Raw genomic sequence first — 25,480 nt, 5'->3', positions numbered from 1 at the left:
AGCCTTATAGTTACATATGGGTTTTAGAGTTTCCAATTAAAATACATTATGTTCTACCAACATTCTTGACCAGAAGACTGATGTCCACAGGAGGTTCCAAAACAATACACTTTAGTGTTAAAGAGGCTCTGTCACCAGATTTTGCAACCCCTATCTGCTATTGCAGCAGATCGGCGCTGCAATGTAGATTACAGTAACGTTTTTATTTTTAAAAAACGAGCATTTTTGGCCAAGTTATGACCATTTTTGTAGTTATGCAAATGAGGCTTGCAAAAGTCCAAGTGGGTGTGTTTAAAAGTAAAAGTCCAAGTGGGCGTGTATTATGTGCGTACATCGGGGCGTTTTTAATACTTTTACTAGCTGGGCGTTCTGATGAGAAGTATCATCCACTTCTCTTCAGAACGCCCAGCTTCTGCCAGATCACGCTGTGACGTCACTCACAGGTCCTGCATCGTGTCAGACGAGCGAGGACACATCGGCACCAGAGGCTACAGTTGATTCTGCAGCAGCATCAGCGTTTGCAGGTAAGTAGCTACATCGACTTACCTGCAAACGCCGATGCTGCTGCAGAATCATCTGTAGCCTCTGGTGCCGATGTGTCCTCGCTCGTCTGACACGATGCAGGACCTGGGGAAGTGACGTCACAGCGTGATCTGGCAGAAGCTGGGCGTTCTGAAGAGAAGTGGATGATACTTCTCGTCAGAACGCCCAGCTAGTAAAAGTAGTAAACACGCCCCGATGTACGCACATAATACACGCCCAGTTGGACTTTTACTTTTAAACACACCCACTTGGACTTTTGCAAGCCTCATTTGCATAACTACAAAAATGGTCATAACTTGGCCAAAAATGCTCATTTTTTAAAAATAAAAACGTTACTGTAATCTACATTGCAGCGCCGATCTGCTGCAATAGCAGATAGGGGTTGCAAAATCTGGTGACAGAGCCTCTTTAAGATATTTCTAGCATGTCATCTGCTGATAGGTTGGGGGAGTAGAAGTCAGTATTTAACTTCAGGGCTCATAGTAAATAAACATTGTTTTATTCAAATGTAATTTATTATCTGGTTAAAAAAAAAACAGTTTTGCCTCAATCCTCCTATAATTTGCAATGTAAATGAGAATTGAGAATTTTGAGTTCTATTTTCTTTGGCTGCTGTTACTATTTTTCCCTGGCCCTAAACACTTTACTAGATAAATCTGTAATATTGAATGTAGAAAACTCAGCTTCCTGTCCTGACTTACATGCAAGTTTTTAATAATCTGTAAAAACGAACAAAAGCCTTTTTTTTTTTTTTACTTTCGTCACCTCTAATGACATTCAAAAATGTGAAAAATTACAAGTATTTTGTTTGCACTAATAACAGCAGACGTAGGTGGTACTTGCACACGGCACGGAGGCGTTATGGTGGTACATGCAGTCCTGTATGGCTGTACAATGCTTCTAGGGAAGAAATGTCACATACATACGGTATGCAATAGAGCATGCAACAGTTTATTTTCTGATATATTTGTCAACAACGCCGCATGAAATTCTATGGGTGCCCTGTTATGGTTTCATGCAAATCAAATCCATAATATGGCCATGTGCATGAGGCGTGATAGTTTTGAAATACAACACAAATTAAGTCTAGGTGACAATATTGCTTGCTGTGGGACAAATTTTGAAATCACGTACCCTCTACAGACACCACCTGCCATGGATCTCATACATGCAAACCAAACAAAGTAAAGGGTTGTCTCATATTGACCACATCTTTTTGAACTGAAACCCCCAGCGATCAGATGTTACTCCATGGAAGCGGCAGCCAACCATACATTTCCCCTGCAGGGGAAATCTGGTATTACATGATGGCCATTCAATAATAAATTAATGTAATAAATAGATGGTTTGGGTCTGTCTGAGCGAGAACCACTGACTCCTCCACTCTGTCTTATAGAGGATGGTCCCAAGCATGGGACCTCTTCTATGATGTTCATATGCCCTTAGTGAAACAACCCCTTTAAAGTGCCACTAAACCTAATGTACGAAGCTCATAAAGTGAGGCTTATACAAAAAAAAGCTTCTTATACCATTCACTCACGTGTATGTTAATGTTTCTGGAGGTCCTCACAATTAATGATATGAGATAAAAAGCAGTGGTCGTGGCAGACATTTTCTGGACTTCCTGTCATCAATCCCAGTATATACCAATGAAGTCATCCTCTCTTTAGCCCAAATGACTTCTTAATGGGAACAATTTATTGCATTCAACTCCGTAGAAAAAGGAGATAACATAGAGTCCATTTCCCACCACTATAATTTGTTTCAACCTCCACACAGGGTCGGACTGGCCCACCAGAGTACCAGATCATCCTCCGGTGGGCCCAGACTCTGATTTAATTATGGGTCCTAAAAGGTCTGGCAGAAGACAATCTCATATGGAGATGAATTAGGAGCCAAGCACTTGCCACTAGGGTTTATTTCTTATAGGTGATTCACAAATAATCTATTAGACCTTATTGATGATATGTCCTATGTATACAATGATAACAAATGAATGTGCACATTTTCTGTAGAGTCATTACTTCTGGTGGGCCCAAGGGACCCCAGTCTGATGCTGCCTCCACACCATCTTCACCACATTCCCTCCTCCTAATCTATTTATGACTTTGTGGTTATCCATATGAGTTACCTATTAAGGCTTTAAGCTGGGCATACACTATAGATTTCAGATAGCCACTTTTTCTAGGAAACAAATGATTGTTCTTGATCTGTGTAGGTTGTCGTTCAAGATGACAATGTCATAAATTCGCCATCTCGACTTTGATCTGTGACCTGGGTTCCTATTGATTGGATTCACAAGTATTGTAAATGTCCGCACCCATCATTGACTGAAAAAATTGATGTCAAATTTTCCACAGATATCTATCTACCTGCAGTTTGCCTCTGTCACACTCTTATTCTGTGAAAAGATGCTCACTGTGCGCAGAAAAGAGCCTAAGTCATAATCTAGTGTATGGCCAGGTTTAGTGTTTCATTCTCAAATTTTCCACATATGGTCGTTTATTTCTCTTCTCTTTACACCAATGATCGACATATTGCTGATATATATTTAACACTTTTGTTACTCTATCTGATCATACATTGATATTATTAACTATTGTATTTTTTCAAGGCTTTTTTACTTTGTTTAGCCCGCGTAAGGATGTTTGACTGAAATGCTGTATTCAATGGAGCACGAAAAAAAAACACCTCTGCATGACATCTAAGGAGTGCTGATCATCTTTGGGGATAACTCTCACTCTATATGCCTCACAACAGTTACATCTACTGTTTCCGTCCTGTTTGTATTTTGGAAAAAAAAAATCTAACAAATGCAAAAAAGCAAAAATAAAAAAGTACAAAATGGTGACCATTGCTGATATTAACAGTGGAAGCCACTCGCAAGAATCGATGCGACACAGCGAGCAGAAGGGTAATTTTATTATGAATGCTCATGTTATTGGAGATTATTTTACTGCGTGATGTTAAAAACACTTTCAATTTCCACAACTACTAACATTTTACACAAAAATACAACTCTAGCATACTACATTTCTAATTGAGAGTAAACAAAAAGTATTGCACATATAAACCAATACAAGCCGTATACATGACCATGATAACGGCGCCAAGAGCAGGCATGGCTGTACATGAAGTGCTAGCATTATGTTCATTTATGTGCTTAATATATAATATGAGCTACAAGTACAACCAATACTACAAACATATCACACAACAAGGGCACAAATAGGAAAAGGGTGTGATAAAAAACATTTTCTAAGGAAATCTGCCAGACATTGTGAAATTAATAATCCAAGACTCAGTATTCTACCAAGTTCACCAGATGGACAACTTCTTATTTTTTATGCTGAAGCTGCATCCTTTCATAGGTTAATAGATCTAAATGTCAAGCAGAAGGCATTCAGTACACTTCCTTTCGTAATATTTTCAGAAACCCTTCTACCGGGTGAAGTAAGTATTGTAGAAGGTCAAATTCACACATGCAGTTTTTGGTTCAGGTTTTGTTTTTTTAGCTAAAGCCAGGAGTGGATACAAGAAAGTAGGACAAATATTAGTCTTTTATACTTTTCCTGCATTTATGATCCACTCCAGGCTTAGGCCCAGGCACTTTTTTAGTCTGGCAGAAGGCAGCAGGGCGCTCTTAAAAAATGACCCCTGAGCCCTGCCACTTTCAACTGTTTTTGCATACTCAGGGCGTGAATACAGTTAAATACTATAGCGAAGAAGTTAGCTTACAGCCTATGAGGCGCTGGAATCTCGGCACAGGCCATAGCAGTGCAGTGACGTCATTGTGCCCATCTGCACCATGCTGCTGAAAGTGCGGCTCCGTTCTTGGTGGGAGCAGAATTAGGTGAGTATTAATGTTAGTATATTTGGCGGTCACTTTTACTGTGTTGGGGCTCAGGGGCACTATTATTATGTGTGTGGCACAAAGACGAGCAATATTATTTTTGGGGAAACTATCATTATAACACCATTATTTCAGAAGTACAGTATCTGGAGGCACTTTACTATACAGCAGGTAGAGCAATGTGGGCACCTGGGGTAGAATCAGGCAAAGTAATGAGGAAAAATGCAGGATGGTACTGTTATAGGGGTGGCAGAATGGAAAGTTTGTGAACAGGGCGGGACATATGTGGGGAGGGTTTTGGAAAAGTGAGGAGCAAAAAATGTCTGGGCAGCAAACTCAGGAGAAGTTGTCATGGCGGTCTGGGTCGGATGGAGAAGAAAGTGAACGACTTCAATCAGAGAACACGTCACCTGCTTCAACAGTACTGTATTCACTTATATAGTCTGCAAAGCGCCTCCTTAGAACTGGTATCTACCACTACATGGTCACCGTATGGTGGTAATATTGGTCTTTTATAGTGTTTTATTTATTCAGTAACAGTATAGGGGTATTATTAAGGAGGCTCTGTCACCATATTTGGCAACCCCTATCTCCTATTGCAGCAGATCGGCGCTGCAATGGAGATAAGAGTAACGTTTTGTTTTTTTAAAAACGAGCATTTTTGGCCAAGTTACGACCATTTTTATATTTATGTAAATGAGGCTTTCTAAAGTACAACTGGGCGTGTTTAAAGTAAAAGTACAACTGGGCGTGTATTATGTGCGTACATCTGGGCGTTTTTACTTCTTTTACTAGCTGGGCGTTGTGTATAGAAGTATCATCCACTTCTCTTCACAACGCCCAGCTTCTGGCAGTGCAGACACCGCGTGTTCTCGAGAGATCACGCTGTGACGTCACTCACTTCCTGCCCCAGGTCCTGCATCGTGTCGGACCAGCGAGGACACATCGGCACCAGAGGCTACAGTTGATTCTGCAGCAGCATCAGCGTTTGCAGGTAAGTAGCTACAGCGCCGATCTGCTGCAATAGGAGATAGGGGTTGCAAAATCTGGTGACAGAGCCTCTTTAAAACACTATGTGATGGTAATATGTGATGATGATGATGTGGTGGTATTATTTTGCCCCTGCATATTGGTATTACATGGTAACACTATGACTGTATTATTTAGAGTTATAGATTAGTTTTTATGACAGGGCACATTATTTCGGGGGAGGTCTTCTCTGAATACAGGTTTCAGGCCCCACAAAACTGACTTTTTTTTATAACGTATTATCCAGGGACAGTTTACTGCTTAGCCGGTGTATCTGAGCCTAAGGCTGGGTTCACACGACCTATTTTCAGACGTAAACGAGGCGTATTATGCCTCGTTTTACGTCTGAAAATAGGGCTACAATACGTCGGCAAACATCTGCCCATTCATTTGAATGGGTTTGCCGACGTACTGTGCAGACGACCTGTTATTTACGCGTCGTCGTTGTCAAACGACGACTCGTAAAAATACAGCCTCGTCAAAAGAAGTGCAGGACACTTCTTTGGATGTTTTTGGAGCTGTTTTCTCATAGACTCCAATGAAAACAGCTCCAAAAACGGACGTAAAAAACGGCGCGAAAAACGCAGCGAAAAATGCGAGTTGGTCAAAAAACGTCTGAAAAGCAGGGTCTGTTTCCCTTGAAGACGTTTTTGGTCACTACGTGTGCACATACCCTTACATTTGTTATAAAAGTTGTCTTTATTGTATATATAGTTGTTGTGTTTTTTTGGGGGAGGGGGCATATGCCTTGGGGCTTGTGCCCCTGATCTTTTAAGACCCTAGCAATATTTTATAACTATTACTGATCAGTCATATTGAAGCAAAGTACTCGCTCAGTCCTGGGTGAATAGATAGAACATAAAATGTTTTTTATAGTAATATTGTCTTTTTGCTAATAACCCGCATTCATGACCATACCCACAAATATTACGCAAACCAGACAGCTCCGCAACTTTCTAACTCTTCAGTCATTATAGCCCTGGCACTTATTTATGATGACATCCCTGCCTATGATGGCAAATATGGCAAAAACTATGTATCCAATAGCAATTTATGCGTCTTCAGCCTTTATTTAATCTCTGATACCTTCATAGCATGTAGTCTGTGCTACAAAACTAGAACGTGTCCTACAATTTCCATAAAGGGGTTGTCCCATCAGGAAAAATCCCTGTACATATGCCCTATTAGAGCATATGGATGTTACAGAGGGGGTCCTCGATCAAGACACCCTCTGTAGCAAAACCAGCTACTCTCATATTAAAGGGGTTATCTTTGAAGACACAACCCCCATATAATCTCTGGAAGTATTTTTGCAACAGCCAGAGAGCTTTAGATCCACAGATTGGAGAGCACTAGGGCTACTAGGTAGACTTTACTAGATGAATCCTAAACTTCAGCATCTGGACAAGTGTCATTGTTTTTCTTCATCCAACATTCATGGTCAGATAGTCATCATGGAATCTGCTTTATGGACATGAAATAAGTTAAAGCCCTCTAATGATGTCTATGCGGGTCATTGATCCCTGCGTGATGGGAGAATTTTGCACAATAGGATTTTATGTTATAAAGACATTTTATTAAATAATTGAGTAGACTCTTCACGTAGCTTAACTGATGGAATAAACCATAATGGACATTATTGCTTTCTATACAACAATATAATAGAACTTTCTAAATTCTGGAAACCACTCGGCTCACAGTGTTCAATAGTTATTTGAAAGTTTCAAATCTATTCAGCTCGATAACATAAAAACTCTGTTGTTCCAAACATTGCTAATAGAATGGTAAATGACTATTGATTCAAGTCAAGGGGATGTAGGATGCCATTCATATAAGGGGGTATGAAGCCAGTACTTAGTCAACCAAACTTTCTATACATATCATTTCCGTCTCTTGAGATGATATATTAATCTTGTTTGCTAAGACAAGATGTCACATTAATCTAGGATGTAAAAATGTAGGGAATCATTTCTGTAGGACTGTGTTTCCTATACACAGGAAGTAGTTAATCAGTTTTGGAAATGATGGAGCCCTTGAATAATGTATTTGTATCAAACAGTGCCTTACATTTCTTTTGTGATCATCGCATAGATCATTGACCCCGAGCACTTCACGGATTATTTCATTTTGTAGCTTGGAAGAAAGGGGCTTGTGTAGACTAATGCCATGTGAGTTATTTGCCGACAGCTCTCTACAAAGCACCATGCCATGAATACTGGCTAATCTGCGGTAACACTTAATGAGAAAGGAATGTTCGCTGAGTTCTCCGTGGTGCACAGAAAACCGCTTATGGGTCAGGGAAGACAGCGAAGACAGTCTCCATCGCCTTTATCTGGACTCCATTGTTGTTATGCTGTCCTCATTTGACTAACCAGTTAACTGTACAAAAACTGGAATAAAGGGATTTTAGCCACGGACGAGACAAGATTTTTTTGTGAAATTGCCAGTAAAGGACTTGTAAAACACATATTTGGGGTCCTGTCTAATAGTCCAATCATTTGCACAAGTGTATCATTTAGATTATGTCCTTTGTCATTAATACAGATTCATTTAATGGTCTGTTAGGATGAAAATCGTTAATAGAGTTAATTCATAGTAGTTCAAAATAATGTAGATGTGAAAGGTATCAATGATTCTGTAGACAACTGCAACGCCCTGTCTGAAGAGGTCTGTAACAAACATGCCAAGTAGTTAGTGGTCTTTCAATAAGTTCTCCACTAGGAATGAGCAAAATTTTCTGGAAACCTTCCTTTGCAGGTTGCATAAATAGCAGTTCAGCTGAGACAGTGATGGAACTTATAGGGCCTAACGGCCTTGTTGTCTTAGATGTGCCGCCATCATGGCATTGCATAGTTATATAGGTGTCCAAAAGACTTTCAATCTCTCCTTCCTTTCTCCTACAAATTTACAAAAATATTTTTTCCCTGGTAAAGGGGTACTACGTCGTCATCCTTACATTCTGGTGGTGGTGCCTATGCCACTGAGCTAAATGGTGCCCAGTGGTTACAGTATATATTTTGTATTAGTAAAAAAATAAGGGGATGAATTCCTTTGAAGTGCTGCAGACGACAAAGAGCTAGCAGTGCTCCGGAAAGGTTGTAAAAGCAGTGGATTATTATCACCCTATAAAGTGATGGATTATCGCTATTATATGCCATTACTTCTTGAACGGTGGGAGTTCTACCTCTGGAACCCCCCTCGACGATCCTGAGAAGGAAAAGGCTGCAGCGCTGAGTTACGTTTTCCATGCACAGCGGCACTCCCGGCCACCCAGTTGTGCAGGAAACTGCAGCTGCCCCCATTCATTTCATGCCATAAATGTCTGATAGGTGCAACTCTGCATTCACTTCTATGGGAGTTATAGAAACAGCCGAACACGCTTGCTTGTTTTATTCCAGCTTATTCAGTAACTCCCATGGAAATGAATGGAAGGAGCTCAGAACCTGTGAAGCCACATCTCCATTCATTCTTGGACTGGATGCAGCAGCCGGCTAACCAGGTGCGAGGGGTGTCCCAAAGGTGTGGTCCGCACCTATCACACTTACATTTATGGCATATGGCATTTATGGCCTACATTTATGGCATATCCTGTGGAGATATTTGTAAGGCTGGGTTCACACGACCATGTTACGTCCGTAATGGACGGAACGTATTTCGGCCGGAAGACCCGGACCGAACACAGTGCAGGGAGCCGGGCTCCTAGCATCATAGTTATGTACGATGCTAGGGGTCCCTGCCTCTCTGCAGGACAACTGTCCCGTACTGTAATCATGTTTACAGTACGGGACAGTTGTCCTGCAGAGAGTCAGGGACTCCTAGCGTCGTACATAACTATGATGCTAGGAGCCCGGCCCCCTGCAGTGTGTTCGGTCCGGGTCTTCCGGCCGAAATACGTTCCGTCCATTACGGATGTAACATGGTCGTGTGAACCCAGCCTTATAGTTACATATGGGTTTTAGAGTTTCCAATTAAAATACATTATGTTCTACCAACATTCTTGACCAGAAGACTGATGTCCACAGGAGGTTCCAAAACAATACACTTTAGTGTTAAATAGGTCATGTTATTATTAACCCCTTCCGGCCACAGTGAATTTTTGTTTTTTCTTTTAAATTTTTTCTTTCCTCACCTTCCAAGATCCATTTTTCTGTCTACATAGCCATACAAAGGCTTGTTTTGTGTATGATGGGTAGTATTTTTCAATAGCACCATTAGCAGCCATTTGTTTTTTGGGTTTCGATTTTATGGCGTTCACCATGCAGTAAAAATGACATGTAACTTTATTCTGCGGGTCAGTACGATTACGGTTATACCAAAATTTATATTGATTTTTTTAATGTTTTACTACTTTTACAAATTTGGTTTTGTGTCACCATATTCTGAGACCCATAACTTTTACATTTTTCTGTCGATGGAGCTGTGTGAGGGCATGTTTTTTGCAGGGCGTTTGAATTGGGACCATTTTGGGGTACACATGAGTTTTTGATTACGAATTCACCATGTGGAATAAATAACTCATAAGTAGTAGAAATGTATCTCCTGCACCCCTTGACATCCTCTGTGCGTATAAAACGTAGCACTTATTCGTCATGTCACTGTTAAAATATAACGTTATTTATTCTGCATAGAAAACAGAAATCCAAAGCACTCGAGCTTCCCATTAAAAAAAAAAAGGCAACTTTTCGCCACGCTGGTTTTTTTTCAATCTACGACAAGAACAAGAATTCCTTTTCTTGTCGTGGCTTGAAAAAGGACCTGCATGGCCAAAACTTTGCCTTCTTATTAAACAATGAATAAATGCAAAATTTTATGGGAAGCTCGAGTGCTTTGGATCTCTATTTTTTTTTCTTTGCAGAATAAATAACGTTACATTTTAAAAGTGACGTGCTTTAACATAAGTTTTATAGGACGCTCCGGTGCCTTTGTTTTCTTTGCATTTGCAGCAAAGTGGAAGGTGTCAAGGGGTGCAGGAAATACATTTCTACTACCTGCAAGTTACTTATTCCACATGGTGAACGTGTAATCATAAAGTCATGTGTACCCCGGAATGGTCACAAGTAAAACGTCATTGCAAAAAACAAGCCCTCACACAGCTCCATCGACCGAAAAATTAAAAAGACAGATAGATAGATAGATAGATAGATAGATAGATAGATAGATAGATAGATAGATAGATAGATAGATAGATAGATAGATACAGCACACAAGAAAATGGTGACAGCACACTGCGAACACTAATGCTACCTAAGCCACTAAATATAAATGAATATGCATTACTGCTAAATCTACTTACAATAGGGAGGTTCTTAGCACATATTTTGATCAAATTGTGTGAGCCCACCTGCCACAACAAGGCGACCCCTAAGGGGTGGGAACGGGATGGGAACCTACGCTGCACATACACCCAGAACTGGGACTAAGACTACATATACTTGGGGATGGTAGGAACCAGGGCAAAATGAGTGCAAGATCAAAAATGGAGGCAGTCACTAAACCCACATATATGAATCACATAAAGAACACAAAAGTTTGAACAGCATTTTCCTACAAAATGAAACAAAACGTGTATACAGGTGCAAGAACACCTGTGACTGCAAATTTATACAGCACACAAGAAAATGGCGACAGCACACTGCAAACACTAATGCCACCTAAGCCACTAAATATAAATAAATATATGCATTAGTGCTAAATCTACTTACAATAGTGAGGTTCTTAGTGTACATTTTGATCAAATTGTGTGAGCCCACCTGCCACGACAAGAATAGATAGATAGATAGATAGATAGATAGATAGATAGATAGATAGATAGATAGATAGATAGATAGATAGATAGATAGATAGATAGATAGATAGATAGATAGATAGATAGATAGATTTACTTTTACTTTTAAGTAAAATATCCAACGAATTTGTGTTTATGTCAATTCGAAATAGTTACAATTGTTCTAGTTGCAAGTAGTAATGATATCTTCACAGGTCAATACTAGAAGCAACAAGGGGGTTAATAAAGCTTTCAAGCATTTCAGTCAAGAATTAACTTGTAGAATCAATAGCCTGAAAGACAAGTTGTAGCGTGAATAGTCAGTCAAAGGAAAACTAGCCCTGCAGCCTGAAATAACTTGAGAAAATGAGGTGGCAAACAGCCAGTCCTGAGTAAATCAAGACTCTTATGTGAAATCCACCCTTGTATGGAGTCTGCACTTAAGGATTTCCTTAAAATCTACATAGAGAATAAAGGAATCTCTGTGGCAAGGGGTAAGACATGGTGTCTACCTAGTGTGATGCACGTTCTGTATGCTGGTATCTGTAAATTAAAGAGCAGCACTCCCCCTATACGGAGAGTATGTACCCCTTCTAAACGCACCATGAATGGAAGGTTGTCCACTGCAGCACAGCATGTTATTTCCTACACGTTTGTATGGGATGATGGCATGTTAGCTTTCATTCTAGAATAATTGGTGCATGATTTATAGCCTAACACCTTGTTCACACAGTGCTGATTAGATGCAGATTTTCCATGTATTTCTTAAAGGGGTTTTGCAGTCACAAAAAATTGATGGCTTATCCTCACGATAGGCCATCAAAAGCTGATCGGTCACCACCGATCAGCTGTTTTGAAGGGGGTGCAGCGCTCATACGAGCGCTGCTTTCCCTTCATTTCTTCTTGCTCACTGTGAATCATCGACCTGCATTCAGCGGCGATTCACAGGTGTTACAGCCTTTTCTTCCATTTACTTCAATGGGACAAGCGCTGCGGCTCCTTCAAAACAGCTGATTGGCGGGGGTCCTGAAAGTCGGACCCTGACCCATCAGCTATTGATGGCCTATCCTGAGGATATCAGTTTTTAGGGACTGGAAAACCCCTTTAAACCAAAACCAGAAATGAAACCTAAACAGAAGAAATATATAAGGGAAGGCCTTATAGGTTTGCTCTTTTGAATCCAATTCTGGTTTTGGCTTGAAAAATGCATGCAAAAATCCACAGCACAGCTACACTGTGTGAACAAGGCCTTAGGTTGGCTTCACACGCAGCATTTATAGAAAGATGGCAACTTTTTTGCGATGTTAGCTTGAGGTCAATGGGGAAATATTAAACGCGCTGCAAACACTTTTTTTTCTTTTGTCTTGAGGATATTTTGGTTTAGCTGCTTTTTATCAAAACTGTAGCAAGGCTGGCTTTGGCGTTTTTTAAGAATTTACTGACCTTTTCTCCTATATATATATATATATATATATATATATATATATATATATATATATATATAGGTTTTTTTTCCTCTTCAAAAAAGCACAAGTGTGTGAGGTTTTATTATGGCTTATTTTCAGCATAAATCCTGCGTTGCAAATAGGAATCTATGCATCACATGATCTCTGAATCACATGCCTTACATTGTGAAAAACACCACTATTTGCAAAAAATGGAAAAAGGGTGTATTCACATGCTGAAAACAGCGCTACAAAAATGCATTTGTTTTTACGTCGATTTGCTGCGGTTTTCATTTAGTATGGATAATGCATGCGTTTTTGCAGTGCGGTTTTTAACTGCGCAGCAAAAAAATGCTGCAAATCGCACTGTGTGAATGCACCCTTAAAAAAACATTTACAAATTTTACTTAAAAAAGTTTTATTAGATGTGTTTTCTAAGCCATAAAAAGGCACACCAAAAGTGTGTGTGAAGGAATCACACGGAGGAATTTTTGCAGCGGATTCCGCCTTCCATTCATTCCAATGAGAGTTGGACGCTTCTTTTTCCCAATAGCTGATTTCTTCAGCTCTTCGTGCGGATTCCGCCCAAACCTTCCACTGAAGTGAATGCTGACGGCAGGAATAATTCTGCGGTGGATTTTGCGGCAGGGCCTGCCGAGCAAAATCCGCTGTGTGAACATAGCCTATGGCTTTGCTGCATATTTTACTAGTATTTTGAAAGCCAAAACCAGGAACCAGAAGGAATATATAAAGGAAGGCCTTATAGTTCTGCTCTCCTAGATCCAATTCTGGTTTTGGCTTAAAAAATGCATGCTAAATCTGCAGCAAATCTGCACTTTGTGAACAAGGCCTAAAGTAGTAAGTAAGAAAACAAAGGATGTTAAATCGCAAATCAGAAATAGGGTTATGATAGGTATACATTATACTTTGTTCTCCCAAACCTCCATCATTTACTGTGTAATGTCGCCCCCTGTTGTACAATTGTTATATACATTGTAAGTTGCCCAGACAAAAAAAGAGCCATCTGCCTATTGATAGAATAAGACTTCGTTCACATCAGCGTCGGGGTTCCGTTCATGGGTTCCATTAAGCCTTTCTGTCAGGGGAACCCATGCACTGAAACCATAGCTTTCCGTTTGCATTACCATTGATTTCAATGGTAATGCTTCCCTTGCAAATGGTTTCTGTTTGTCTCGTTCTGCAAGGTTTCCGTTTCCTTGGCGCAAACAATAGCGCAGTCGACTACACTATTAAGTTCGCAAAAAAAAAAAAAGGAAAACTTATGTAACGGAGGCAAACGGAAACCATTTTCAACAGAAGTATTACCATTTCGTTTGGTTTCCGTTCATGGGTTCCCCTGGCGTCACCCATGAATGGAAGCCTGACATAAATGTGAATGAAGCCTATTACTGTCAAGGTTTGTTAAAGGAATTGTACAAGTTTAGAAAAACTTGGCTGCTTTCTTCCAAAAAGAGCTCCACACATGTCCAGAGGTTGTATGTGGTACCTCAGCTGATCCCAAATCACTTCAATGGAGCTGAGCTGCAATTCCAGACACAACCCATGGACAGGTGTGGCGCTGTTTCTGGAATAATCAGACATGTTTTTCATAAATATTAGTCCAAAATAAATCCCAAATATGTATGTTGTAACTGTGATTATATGGATTATATAGTATTATTTTAATTCGATACTCAAAAATATATTCGGTAATTACTTAAAAGGATATTCTGGTTTCAGCAAATAAATTTTATTTTTTTGTATAGCGAAATGTTGTCTCATTTTCCAATATAGTTTCTTTATCAATCCCTCACAGTTTTCGATATCTCTGCTTGCTGTCATTCAGGAGGAATTTTCATTGTTTATTTGCAGGGCATAAAAATCTGTCCTCATCATGTGATAAACAAAAAGGTGTTCGGCTTGTTAAAAGGCAGAGCTCTGATAGCTGTACTGTAAAGGGCCTTTTACACTGGCCGACACTCGGCCGGTGCAGCGAGCGCCGATCAACAAGACATCGTTGATCGGTGCTTGTTTGCTCCTGTCACACGGAGCTGTGGATGGGGACGAGCGGTCGTTACTCTGATTGCTCGTCCCCATACATTATTATCATGTCAGCAGCGCGCCTCCTTGTTTACACTGGTAGATGTGCTGCCGACAACGATAATCTTTTACTTTTTTAAAACGATACGATCAGCAGATGATCGAGCGTTTGCTCGTTTATCCGCAACTTTCTATTATACGAATAATAATTTATTTTTTTTACAACAGGAATACCCTTTTAAGTAGCAATATAACGTAATTATTTCTGAAGGTGGGAGGCAGATATAAAATTACTGCTGCACATTAACAGATTACAGTTTTAGGCCACATGCACACGACCGTAGTGTTTTTTACTGTCCGCAAATACAATCGGTAATTCATCTGTAGTGCATCCGTATTTACAGAACCGCAAAAACAAAGGGAGGCAACAAATGATTTCACCAACATGTCCCACCCCCTTGAAAAGGTCACATGATCGCTCAGGCTCCATTTTCTTGGGGAATCTCCTGCCGTCGCATAGCAACGCTTCTGCAGTTACGGATGGCTATGAATGAACATCCGTAGCGTTCTGCAATTTTGCATGCGCTCATAGACTTCTATGGGCGAGTCCGTGCCGCAATTGGGGGGAGGAATAGGTAATGTTCTGTATTTTGCCGATGATTTCTACGACCAGGACATATATCCGTAGATATACAGAAAGGTGTCCCTGGCCTATAGAAATTAATGGGGCCGCAGATGAATATGGATAAAAACTATGGTTGTGTGCATGGGGCCTAAGTCTGGAAACTGTGGAGAATTTGGACTGCCCTGGTTTTTCTAGATTCTTTTGAAGACAACCCCTGTCATATGCTCTGGCGGACTCGAACGAACGGCCAATGTAAATGGCCATTCATCTGAATGCCCACCATATAAAACTGCAATTTGTCTGGCCAGACAAGGTTTCCCCAGGCATAATGAGTTATTGCTGGGGGTGTCGGGAGCCGGACCGGGAGCGCCATCAATCTGAATGGAGTTGCATCTTATGAGACAACCCCTAACAATATATTGGGGAATATCTTTTTAAGAAATGTCCTAATATATTGTAAGGTGAAGTTACTTGTCTAATTCTTAATGTCCCTTTAAATAGAGGAATGATTTCATGGATATCCTGCGTTCATGTGATTATTATTTTTTGATGAGTCACATTGCCTCTCACCCTCACCATGACTGTACCAGTCAGTATCATTGTTTTTTATTATTGTCCTTTACTATTGTGTGCTGCTTCCTCTGTTATCTGGTATAATAATCGCCAAGTTCCACACTAAACCGCCAGTGCGTCCTGAATCACACTCTCATCTTGTGATGATTCATAATATCCTGGTCAGCTTCCTACGATTTTATTAAAAGAATTAGGACATTTACATACACACAGTTCCCCGTAGTGAATGTCAGTCTTTATAAGGGTCCAGTCACACGCGGAAAATTTTCCACCACTCAAAAACTGTTTCATTCATCTGAATGGAACTTGCAGAAATCCATGTACATGCTGCGGAAACAACCCCATTCAGATAAATTATTTTCAGTCCCAGAAATTTCTAGAACAAAATCTGTCGTGTGTGACTGCACCCTAAGTCTTTATAAGAAATAATCACATACTGAAAAACCCAGTACATCAGGACCATTATATCCCCATGCATGACCCAGAGGTTCGGAGAATTCAGGTGACCACAGCTAAACTGCACTGCATATTTTCATAGTTCTCGGTATACAGAGCTCTGCTTCCCCCTATTTCTATTTTATTTTGTTTTTATTGCATTTTCCTTTTCCTTTATACAGTCATTTAATAGACTGTTATTTTTTTGGTAAGACCGCCACCTAGTGGAGAAAAATTAGATGAATTAAGGATTAGAGACTACAATTCTAAACTAATTTAAGAATTTCTAAACATTATCAAACACAACTATGCAAGTTCCTATTTGGCCAGCACAATGCTTTTTTTCTAAGTTTTGTGTTTTCTCATGAAGAAACTAATTTTCTTAAAAACTTTACAGCTATTATGAGCATTCAAGAAACAATGCAAAGTAGAACTTTCCACAAACCAGACTCTTATCAATCTTACCAGGCTCCATTAGTTTGCAAAAAATAAGTGTGTCATACCATGCCACTGGCATACCACCTATACCCCTTCAATCGTAGAATGGATGCAGGAGATTTCCTATTTGTTTCACATGGTGCAGGTGCCCGCTGAAGACCCGGCTACTTGGCAATCATGGATACTTTTTGAAAATTCCTGTAACCTCCAGACTAGGCTGGAGCGATTCAATGCAATCCTTTTCCCTACACCCACCTCCCCCTATTTTTTTTTCTTTTCCCTCTTCTCATCCCATTCCTCCTTCTCATCTTTTCTTTGCTTAGCGTTATCTCCTTTCTCCTTTTCTACTACCTTTCTGATCTAATCTTTTAAGGAGCGCACATGCTATAGACAAATGCTTTCGATAGATGTCAGCCGACAGAAACACCCCCCTTAGGCCAGGATCACACATACAGTTTTGATGCAGACTTTTTTCGGAAAGTCGAGCAGTTGGTGCAGAGGCGTAGCTAGGTTCTCCAGCACCTAGGGCAAAGATTCAGTTTGGTGTCATCGTCCCCCCAACCTTTTTCCCGACATCACCTTCCCCCTCGCCATGTTTGCTTTCTCTACCAATCAATGAGGTGTCATTTTTTTTTCATCTTTTTTTTTAATGTAACTTGAGCATAAAACCATTTGTACATTTTACAAGCGATATAGTTATATAAGGGAGTTAACATAACAATAGAGTAAAATAAAATAAATAAAGAGGTCAGCGCCGGACTAAAACAGATTGTATAACTGAGGCTAATGAAACTATATGGTGACATATTGAACAGTCTCCTCTTGATAGTGCCACACAGTCCCCCCTGTAGATAGTACTACACAGCTCCCCTGTAGATAGTATCACACACCTCCCCTTGTAACCCACCTGTAGTTTGTGCCACAAACCTCCTCTTGTAGATAGTGCCACACACAGCCCCCTGTAGATAGCGCCACACCCCCCTGTAGATAGTGCCACACCCCCCTGGAGATAGTGCCACAGACCCCGCCCTTATAGATAGTGCCACACAGCCCCCCTGTAGACAGTGTCAACCTAGCTTGTGCCACAAACACACACACACACACACCCCTTGTAGATAGTGCCACACAGTCCCATTGTAGATAGTGCCACACACACACACCCCTTGTAGAGCCGCACAGCCCCTCTTGTTGATATTCCCACACACCCCCTTGTGCCACACACACACACCCCTTGTAAAATAGTGCCATTTACCGTCTGTAAATAGTGTCACACAACCCCTTGTATATAGTGCCACACACACCCTCCTGTAGATAGCACTACACCCCTGCCTCCCTGTACATAGCGCCATTGGGTTTCCCTAGAGGAGCCTCTGATGTCACTGTCCATATTTGAATAGTGACGTCAGGGGCATGCATATCAGCACTGTATAATACAGGGGTGGGCAAACTTTTGGACTCGCGGGCCACAATGGGTTCTAAAATTTGACAGAGGGGCCGGGCCAGGAGCATTTGGAGGGAGTGTTTGGGCCGGATATACTAAAGCATTAAATGTAGTGTGTGCAAACCTCATAGCACAGTAAGAACACTACACCCCAATTTATTAACTGTATTAAATGTGAAAAATAGCCCTTATCAGTTAATAAATTTGTCTCAAGGAATATGCAAGATATGGCATTTACATACTATTTCGCAGATACTGGGAGGAGGAAATGTAAATAGATTAAAATAACATACGCACTGTGATTTATCAAGAAAAAAGTTCTATTGACTCTGTAAATTAGCTGCCAACCTCTGAGCAGTAGCCGCCCGTTCTTGTGTTGACTGCTTGCTAGCATAGTTTGCATGCTTCGTGGCAAAGTGACGGCTGATATTGTACTCTTTGAAAACCGAAGGGCTTAATGGTGACGTGAAACTAAGTGAAAATTAAAGTGAAATAAAGAGAAATACGCGCCACATTAACCCCTTAATGACCGGGCCATTTTGCACGTTAATGACCAAGGATTATTTTTTGTTTTTTCATGGTCGCATTCCAAGAGTCGTAACTTTTTTTTTATTACGTCGACATAGCCGTATAAGGGCTTGTTTTTTGCGGGACGAGTTGTATTTTGTAATTGCACCATTTTTAGATGCTTACAATATATTGATTAACTTTTATTAACTTTATTTTAGGAGAGAATTGAAAATAAGCAGCTATTCCAGCATTAATTTTCACGTTATAAATTTATGCCCTTTACTATGCAGCATAAATAACATGTTACCTTTATTCTACGGGTCGGCACGATTACGAGGATACCAAATATGTAAAGGTTTTATATGTTTTCCTATGTTTGCACAATAAAAACCCTTTTAGAAAAAAATTACTTGTTTTTGCATCGCCGCGTTCCAAGAGCCGTCATTTTTTTATTTTTCCGTCGATGTGACCGTATGTGGGCTTGATTTTTGCGGGCCAATGCGTAGTTTTCATTAGTACTATTTTGGGGTACATAGGACTTATAGATTAACTTTTATTTTATTTTTTATGGGAGAAAAGAGAGAATTTTGCCGTTGTTTTTTGCGGGTTTTTTGGACGCCGTACATCCGGCGGTTTCATTAATGTGTTCATTTTATTGGTCAAGTTGTTATGATCGCGGGGATACCATATATGTGTATGTGTTATTTGTTTTGACACTTTTACTGAATAAAACCACTTTTTGGGCAAAAAAAGTAGTTTTATTTGATTTTGACTGTAATTATTTTATTTTTTTTCAACAAACTTTATTTAACTGATTGACATTTTTTTTTTAAGTCCCGCCAGGGGACTTCACTATGCGATGTGCCGATCGCATATATAATGCTTTGGTATACTTAGTAAAACTGACAGGCAACCTGTTAGGTCATGCCTCCGGCATCGCCAAACAGGCAGTTGCGGAAGACAGACCTGGGGGTCTTTGTTAGACCCCCGGCTGTCATGGAAACCCGACGGCGACCCGCGATTTGTTTGCGGGGGCGCCGATCGGGTGACAGAGGGAGCTCCCTCCCTCTGTCAAACACATTAGATGCCGCTGTCACTATTGACAGCGGCATTTAATGGGTTAAACTGCCGGAATCGGAGCGCGCTTCGATTCCGGCAGTTGCAGCAGGAGCCAGGCTGTGTATAACAGCCGTGCTCCTGCCGCTGATCGCGTGGGTACACTGGCAGTACCCGCGCCATCACAGGACGGATATATCCGTCCTCCTGCGCGAACTAGCAGCTGCTGAGGACGGATATATCCGTCCTTCGGCGTTAAGGAGTTAACAACGGTCAATGTGTTTTGAGTGCGCCATCTATTGGGAAAACGTGGGCATTGCAGGGAAAGGGGAAAAAAAAGGAGGTTTTTACTATGATTTGGACAAGTTCGGCGGGCCGGATTAAAAAGCCTAACGGGCCGTATGTGGCCCGCGGGCCGTAGTTTGCCCATGTCTGGTATAATACCATCTAGCTGCCCTCACACAGTATAATGCCCTCTAGCTGCCACCATACAGTATAATGACCCCATAGCGGCCACCATACAGTATAATGCCCCCATAGATGCACCCATACAGTGTAAAGTCCACACAGATGCCAACATACAGTATAATGCCCACACAGATGCCCCATGCAGTATAATGTCCACACAGATGCACACATTCAGTATAATGCCCTCTCAAATGCGCCCAAAACAGCATAATACCCCTATAGCTTCCCCCATACAGTATAATGCCCCCATAGCTGCCCCATACAGTATAATGCCCCATAGTTGCCCCCATACAGCTTAATGCCCCCAAAGCTGCCCCATACAGCTTAATGCCCCCCATAGCTGTCCCCATATAGTATAGTGCCCTATAGGTGCCCCATACAATAGAATGCCCCCACAGCTGCCCCATACAGTATACTGCCCCTATAGCTACCCCACACAGTATAATGCCACTATAGCTACCCCTATACAGTATAATGTCCCCTAGCTGCCCCCATACAGTATAATGCCGCTTTAGATGCCCCCATACAGTAAAATGCTCCCATAACTTCCCCATACAATATAATACCCCCTTAGATGCCCCTAGTGCCAGTGCCAATGTAGATAGTGCCACAGTGCCCATGTAAATAGTGCCCACAGTACCCATGTAGATAGCGCCAGTGTCCCCTGTAAATAATGCCCCTATATAGTGCCACAGTGCCCATGTAGATAGTGCCACACCCCCTTGAAGATAGCACCACTGTCCCTGTAGATAGCGCCTTTGGGATTCCCTCTAGGAGCGGACTCCCCAGCCAGAGCATAAGCTAGGGATTCCGCTCCTAGATGCTACTGATTATGTATGGACAGTGATGTCACTGTCCATATATGGACAGTAACGTCAGGGGGTACTCCTGGAGCAGAATCCCCTGCCATAGCGTCGGCAACGGGGATCCCACTTCAGAGGAGCCACTGACATCACTGTCCATATATGGACAGTAACGTCAGGGGCTACTCCTGGAGCAGAATCCCCTGCCATAGCGTCGGTAAAGGGTATTCCGCTTCAGAGGAGCCACTGACGTCACTGTCAGTATATGGACAGTGACGTCAAGGGCTTCCCCGGGCACACCGCTCTACGTAGGGATGTGCCCGTTGAGTCCTCACCGAGCAGCGGAGCTCCCTTTGCTGTAAACTACTGCTGAAGCAGGGAGCTTACTGTTCCTTGCTTCAGCATTAAGTTCAACTGTATCTGCATCCTGAGGACCAGAGATACTTAAGGTGTCTTTGGTGGATGTGTCTTATGGGCATGGCTTATCTGGTTGGTGTGGCTAGTGGCCGTGGCTTTCTTTCCAGAATTTCTGAATACAAATAAACGGACAAAAATGTCTGCACTCGTTTGGGTGACAACTACTATAGAGGCCAGTATCTCTCTCTGGTTATCCAGTTGTTTACAGGCAGGTGATGTCTCACTTTATCACTAGGGTTTGACGATATGTGCTGACCACTACAGGTAGCGTAAAAACCAGCATAGATAGCCACACTCAGTGCCCCTTGTAAATGGTGCTCCACACTCCCCCCAGTAGACAGTGCCACGCACTGCTTCCTGTAGATAATGTCACATGGCCCCCTGTAGATAGTTTCACAGTGCCCTCTGTAGATAGTGCCAAAGTGCCCTCTGTAGATATTGCCACAGCGCCACATCTCCCCCTGTATCTGGTGCCAAACAGCCCCCTCTGTAGCTGGTGCCACACAGCCCCCTCTTCAGCTGGTGCTACACAGCCCTCTCTGTAGCTGGCACCACAAAGCCCCCTCTGTAGCTGGTGCCACAAAGCCCCCTCTGTAGCTAGTGCCACACAGCCCCCTCTCTAGCTGGTGCCACAAAGCCCCCTCTGAAGCTGCTGCCACAAAGTCCCCTCTGTAGCTGGTGTCACAGGGCCCCCTCTGTAGCTGGTACCACACAGCACCCTCTGTAGCTGGTACCGTACAGCCCCTCTGTAGCTGGTGCCACACAGCCCCCTCTGCAGTTGGTGCCACAAAGCCCCCCTGTAGCTGGTTCCACACACACACCGCTCCCCGTAGATTGTGTCACACAACCCTCCCCTGTAGAGGGTACCCCCACTGCCTCTCCTCATATATGGACAGTGACGCTAAGGGCTTCTCCAGTAGCGGAATCCCTGGCCATAGCGACAGCAACGCTCTGGCCGGGGATTTCGGTGCTCCAGGAGAAGCCCCCGACTTCACTGTCCATATATCGACAGTGACACCGTCAAGGGTTTCCCTGTATGAGCAGAATCCCCGGCCAGAGCATCGGCAACACTCTAAGTCAGGGATTCCGCTGCAGGAGGAGCCCCTGACTTCACTGTCCAAATATGGACAGTGACGTCGTCAAGGGTTTCCTCTATGAGTGGAATCCATGGTCAAAGCGTTGCCGACGCTGTGTACTGTGGATCAAGAGAGAAATGCTGTTGCGAGAGGGGGAAGACCTAAAAGCTGCTGTGGAGGTAGAAGGAGCGAGAGAGAATGATTACTTGGAGCTGAAACTGAGGAGCCTGAGAGAGTCTGGTGAGGACCAACCTAGTCAGTATCCATAGTTGGGGTGGAAAAAGGTCTTGAAGAGTGAGCAGGAGTGGTATATGAAGCCACACTGTACGAATAGCTGGGCTGGTGGTGAAGGGTAAACAGCAAAGACTTGGCCCCAAAACAGTAAGAGAAAAGTGTACCAGCAGTGTCCAGCAGTAGCAAGACTAGCGGAGAGTCGGTCCATGTGGAGGCAAGTAGGGCCCGTGTGCAGTGCAGCCAGTAACCGCCAATTATAAAGGGCACTAGGCCCAAACTACACAGACGCAGTCATCATCTTATGGCCTACTTGGCCCAAGCAGATAGCCCTTTATTTTAAGGTGGGGCGCTCTTGACCCTGTTGCTGCCGGTCACCTGCCTGCCTGAATCGTAATTGTCTGTGCCTCTTAGCAGTGAGAAGATTGTACATATATATCGAAACCAATCTTTGTGCCTCCCAGAGTGGGAAAAGATGTACATAGTTTTTGTGACCATGTGTGCCATAAGCATTGGTAAAAGAACTATACATTTTTTTAAATTCAATTTAAAAGTTAAAGTTGCCACTCTAATTTACTGCTTTGTTTCATCTTTATCTGTGACATCCATGCAGGGTATCTTTCATTTACCTTCCACCACGTTACACAGGGACTCGCAGCTGCCGGACAGCCAAGATAGCTTCACTTGAAAGCAGAGACAGCCCACGCCATAGGTGGGGTGTGTCCCCTTCAAGGCTCACTAATGATTGTTGTATATTGTGTTTTGCATGCTGTAGCTGGCAGGCAGTGTACCAAAGTGAAATCTGGTACACTGATTCCCGCAAAACTGGCCAATGTTGTTAGGCTACATTTATACGGAACTAGAATGAAAGAACCCGGACCCTTAGGGGGGATCTACACGGGATTACAGACATCCCTGGGCTATAGTTAGGTAGTTTGGCGAGAAGTTTTCCCGCTGGTATCAGGCAGACTAGGTGGTCTGCCTGATGATAACTGTCATTATGCCACAGCTGTAGCCTATGTCACAGTAAGGGACGTTTTGAGCCTTAGCGACAGTCAGGGATTGGGGGAAAAGGTGTGGTCAGCTGATTAGTTAGGTACATATAAACCAGGAACTCGCAGTGGTCTTGGCAGACCATCTGGCATATTCTTGGAAGAAACGCTGCCCCCGCCCTCCCTCCCTATTGTATATGATTTATTGTAACGGCCTTTTGTTGAAAGGGGTAAATCGCTCAGAATAACATAATGGCTAAGCCAGGTCAATAATTTATGTTGATACGTTCATGGTTTTTATTATTATTATTATTATTGTCATGATGGGTGCATGGACCCACTGGGCCGTAGCTCCGTAGCGGGATAGCAGCCAACTCTCAATGGCACAGGAACAAGGTAGCACGGGATACAGGATACACGTAGCAGGTACGGGAACACTGGGAACCGAAAACACTAAGGGACCATTTACAAAGACTAACACGGGTAAACACAACAACACTCAGGCAATGAGGGAAGGGGCAGGGCCAGGGTGATCATGGGCTAATTTAATATGCAATTCAGGTGCGCTTGCTGGCCCTTTAAGGCCGGGCATGAGCGTGCGCGTGCACCCTACGGGACACAGCAGAGTGAAGCGGAATTGAACGCTGGCGTCTCCTGAGGAGGAGATGCGGGCCAGCGCTCACTGATCCATGGCTGCGGCCGTCGGGGAATAAGTAATCCCGACGGTTCGCGGCCACGGGTGTCACAATTATGAGTTAATCTACTTTATGGTAACTTTAATAAAAGGCTGTGGCCAAAATATTTTTTACCATTGTTCCAGTGTTGTGTTTATTTATTTATGTAGTTTATAGGTTTTGTTAGTTTAAATTAAAATCAGTATGTTTTGTAATAACATGAATATACATGCTGTGAATAAGTTCTAGTCACTTACTACAATATACAGCAGCTGACAGCATCAGAGAGTGACCAGGTAATGAGACAGAAGAGCTGACGATCTGCTGCAGTAGGTGAGAGTGAGGAGGATGTGCTGATGCGGGGAGAAAAATAACTGATGCTGCTGTGGGGAGAAAGAGAATATGGGAGAAGAGGCTGATGTGGTGCTTTAAGGGGGGATGAATGTGATGCAAACAGGGTAATGATAGTATGTGCTTCTGGGGGGAGGGGATGTGGAGGGATGTGCTATAGGAGGCAGTGAGATCCCCCAAATACAGCAGTGCAGCACGCTACTCTTAAGGAAACCTCAATGTATTACTCTCTCAAATGTTAGTTGCCTTTTTTTTTTAGCCCCAACATGCCTAAGCGTAAGCCACTAAGGTTTCCCAGTAACCCTAGAATGCCTACCACAGATGTCATCTATAGTGCCCGATTCACATACCTTTATTACTGCCCTAGGTGACCCTGTATGCTAGCCACAGTGCCTCCACTGTCAGCCACACATTCCCCCATGCCAGCCACTGTGTCGCCTCGGTAGCTTCTAGTGTCTCAGAGAGTTCATAAGTGTAGATGACATCACAGTCACGTGACTGCAATCTGATTCGGCTCCTGGAACAGGTACGTCCAAATGTGGTTTATGGATATGACTGTATAAAATGATTGGCAAACCTGACTAGAACATAGAGATATACTGAAATATACTTACATAAGCAAAATTAAATATAAACCATTTATGACATTCTGTTCCGCCTCTTAATAAATCTTTTCCTTCTTTCCGCTGGTTGTGCACCACAAGGACCGCAGCTGT

The sequence above is a fragment of the Rhinoderma darwinii genome, chromosome 6, assembly GCF_050947455.1.
Source record: "Rhinoderma darwinii isolate aRhiDar2 chromosome 6, aRhiDar2.hap1, whole genome shotgun sequence".
Taxonomy (NCBI): Eukaryota; Metazoa; Chordata; class Amphibia; order Anura; family Rhinodermatidae; genus Rhinoderma; species Rhinoderma darwinii.
Note: the sequence above shows the minus strand (reverse complement) of the source record.